The sequence below is a fragment of the Furipterus horrens genome, unplaced genomic scaffold (assembly GCF_987537825.1).
Source record: "Furipterus horrens unplaced genomic scaffold, mFurHor1.1.pri manual_scaffold_17, whole genome shotgun sequence".
NCBI lineage: Eukaryota > Metazoa > Chordata > Mammalia > Chiroptera > Furipteridae > Furipterus > Furipterus horrens.
Window position 1 is genome coordinate 43,938,320 of NW_028327187.1, and position 3,839 is coordinate 43,942,158.

Below are 3,839 nucleotides of genomic sequence, written 5' to 3' on the forward strand. Positions count from 1 at the left end.
CTATATATATCAGTTAAGTCCATGTGGTTTAGTGTGTTGTTCAATGCCTATATATCTTTGGTGTTTCTTTCCTTGGATGATCTGTCTATTGTTGATAATGGCGTGTTGAAGTCCCCTACTATGAGTGTGTTGTTGTTAATATTTTTCTTGTTGTCTTCTAGTATTTGCTTTATGTATTTGGGTGCTCCTGTGTTTGGTGCATATATGTTTATCAGTGTTATATCTTCTTGATGGATTGTTCCTTTAAGTATTACGAAATGTCCTTCTTTGTCTCTTTTTATTGCCCTTGCTTTGAAATCCGTTTTGTCTGATATGAGGACTGCTACCCCAGCTTTTTTTTTCAGGTCCATTTCCTTGGAATATTTTTTTATATCCCTTTACTTTCAGTCAATGTAAATCTTTTGTTTTGAGGTGTGTTTCTTGTAGACAGCAAATATGTGGGTCCTGTATTCTTATCCATTCCGTTACCCTGTGTCTTTTAATTGGAGCATTTAATCCATTTACATTTAAGGTTGTTATTGACGTGTATTTATATATTTCCCTTTGTATCTCTGTTCCTATACCATTTTTTTTTGTTTTTTCTCTTCCTTTTTCTTAGAATATTCCCTTTAGCATCTCTTGCAATGCTGGTTTGGTTGAGAGGTATTCTTTTAGTCTTCCTTTGTTTAAGAAACTCCTTATTTCACCTTCTATTTTGAATGAGAGCCTTGCTGGGTAGAGTATTCTTGGTTGGAGACCTTTGTTTTTCATTGCTTGAAATATTTTTGACCATTCCCTTCTGGTTTGTAATGTTTCTGTTGAGAAATCGGTCGATAGCCTTATTGGAGCTCCCTTGTAAGTTATTTGCTGTTTTTCTCTTGCTGCTTTTAGGATTCTCTCTTTGTCTGGGAATGTTGCCATTTTAACTATGATGTGCCTTGGAGAGGGTTTTTGGGGGTTCCTCTTTATTGGAACTCTGAGTGCTTCTTGGACTTGCATAACTTTTTCTCTCATCAGGTTCGGAAAATTTTCTGTCATTATTTCTCCTATCAGTTTTTCAATTCCATGCTCCTTTTCTTCTCCCTCTCTTATTCCGATGATCCTGATATTATTTCTTATCATGCTATCCTGTAATTCCCTTACATCTTCTTCATATTTTTGCAATCTTTTTTTCATTTTGCTTTATTATTTGAGAATTATTATCTACATTATCCTCTAACTCACTAATCCAATCCTCTGCTTCGTTTAGTCTGCTTTTGACTGATTCTACTGTGTTTTTCAGTTCAGAGATTGCATTCTTCATTTCTTCCTGGTTCTTGTTGATAGTTTCTATGTCTTTTTTTATGCTGGTGTAGTTCTCTGCAAGTTCCTTGTAATTTTCTTGGATCTGTTGGTAACTTCCCTTGAGGTAGTCATAGTTGTTTTTGAGGTTTTCGAGCATGCTGAGCTTCTTCACAACCATAGTTTTGAATTCCTGTGTGACATTTGGGCTATGTCTATTCCATCTACCTACCTCTCTTTCTGGGGATTCCTCTTTTCTTTTCATTGAGAGGTTGTTTCTGCGTCTTACCATGTTGGATTCTTCTTGTTTGTTTTTGTTATTTGGATTTGTCTGCTTTGCCTTCCCACCTTTGTGTTATGAGATTCTTTTTTTTTAATGTGTTTTATTGATTATAATGTTACATTTGTCCCAATTTCCCTTCCCTCTGCTCCCCTCAACCCGGTGGCCCCCTGCCTCCAGTTGTCCCCCCCTTTTAGACCATGTCCATTAGTTGTGCATATAGTTCTTCTCAACCTCTCTCTGTCTATTCCATTCCCTCCTACCATGCTCCTTAATTCCTATATCATCTCCCTCCCTCTCCCCCCCTTCTGACCTCCCCCCAATATGCTCCCCATACCTATAGTTCTTTTTCCACTCTCGTTGCCTGTTTAGTTTGCCTTTGTTTCAATTCCCTAGCTTCTGTTGTTGGTTCTTGTGATGCAGTTTTCATTTTAGATTTCATAGTTTTGATCCTCCTTTTTCTAAACCAGTCCCTTTAACATCTCATATAACAGTGGTTTGGATCTAATGAACTCTTTCGGTTTTATTTTGTCCTGGAAACACTTTCTCTTCCCTTCTATTCTGAATGACAGTTTCGCTGGATAGAGTATTCGTGGCTATAGGTTTTGGATTTTCATTACTTTGAATATTTCTTGCCAGTCCCTTCTTGCCTGCAGGGTTTCCCTTGAGAAGTCAGCTGATAGTCTAATTGGGACCCCTTTGTACATGATTCTTTTCTTCTCTCTTGCTGCTTTTAAGATTCTCTCTTTATCTTTAACTTTTCACATTTTGATTATAATGTGTCTTGGAGTGGTTCTCCCTGGGTCCAGTTTTTTTGGAATTCTCTGTGCTTCCTGGACCTGTAAGTCTATTTCCTTCCCCAAGTTTGGGAAGTTCTGCTTTATTATATTTTCACTTAATTTTTCAATTTCTAGTTCATTTTCTTCACCCTCTGGCAAACCAATGATTCTTATGTTGGGCCTTTTATAGCTGTCCCAGAGATTTCTGATCCTCTCATCATTTTCCTTGCTTCCCGTTTTTTCTCTCTGCACTGGTTGACTGTTTGTTCCTTCTTTGTGTTCTGGTTTGTTGATTTGAACTCTGGATTTTATTTCCTCACCATTTGTCTCGTATGTGGTTTTGTTCCTTTCAGTATGAGTGTTTTTCGATTCTTTCTAATGTTTTTCCAGATCTTTTGTTAATTCTGTAAGCCACCTGATAACAATGGCCCTGAACTGAGCCTCTGACAGGTTTCTTATTTGTTCATCTGTCAGATTCTTCATCTGTTGCTTGGTGATCTGCGCCACGGGGATTTCTATAGTTGTCTGCCTCATTTTGACAGATGCGTTTTGTTTTCTTGGGCCGGCTATAGGGGGCAGTGCCTGTGTACTCATCACAACCCAGCGACCGCGCCGATCTGCAACCTATTGTGCAGCCCTGTGGCGCTTTGTGTGGGGGCGGGGGTCCAAGATGGATTCACACAGTTATTCCGCTAGGAGACCGGGATCCGTCCTTCCGCCCCCTGGGCCTCACTGTTCCAGGTGATGTAGTGGCTGCTTCTCCCAGCATTGGGGTCGCGAGCCACCGGGGTTTGACTGCAGCCGGGATCGTCCTCCCTGCCGCTGGGATTGTTCTCCTTGACGCTGTTCCTGGTGCGACCGCAAACAGCACCACCCACTTTCGCTCTTCCTACCTGCCCAAAGGGCACCGCTGGTTTATAACTTCATACGTTGGGCTTCCGTGTAGTTTTATTTTCTGGAATTTCTAGTTATCTTTTGTTTTGAAGTAGTTGTATTCCTCTCTAGTTGTAGGGGGAGGCCGAGCATGTCTGTCTAAGCCTCCATCTTGGCCGGAAGTCTGTGTTATGAGATTCTTTATGGTAGATCTGGGGGTTTCAGTGGTGCAGTCTCTTTTATTTCCTGAGCCTGATGTTCTTGGGGTATCTTTTATATCATTTGTTTATGCTGTCTGGTTATATTTCAGATGCTTTTTGTTAGGATCTTTGTTCTGGCTATTTGATTAAGAGTCACTCTATCCCCTTTATCTTGAATTCTTTTGTGGAGATGTCAGTTCAGCCTTTGCGTGTTGTCTTGTTTTTCTGTATCCACAGCTGGTCTAATGAGGCGGGTCAGAGGTTCCTGTTCCTTGCAGCAGTGGGCCCTCGCACTGCGCGTTCCTTCGGTGACTGTTGGAGCTAGCCAAGGTGTCCTTGCAAGCAGGGCTATGAGCGGTAAGGTGGCCCGAGAGCCTGCCTCAGGCCTGTCATGTAGCGCTCTGGGAGTTTCCCAAGGTGGCCAGGGAGTTATCCTCAGGTCTGCTG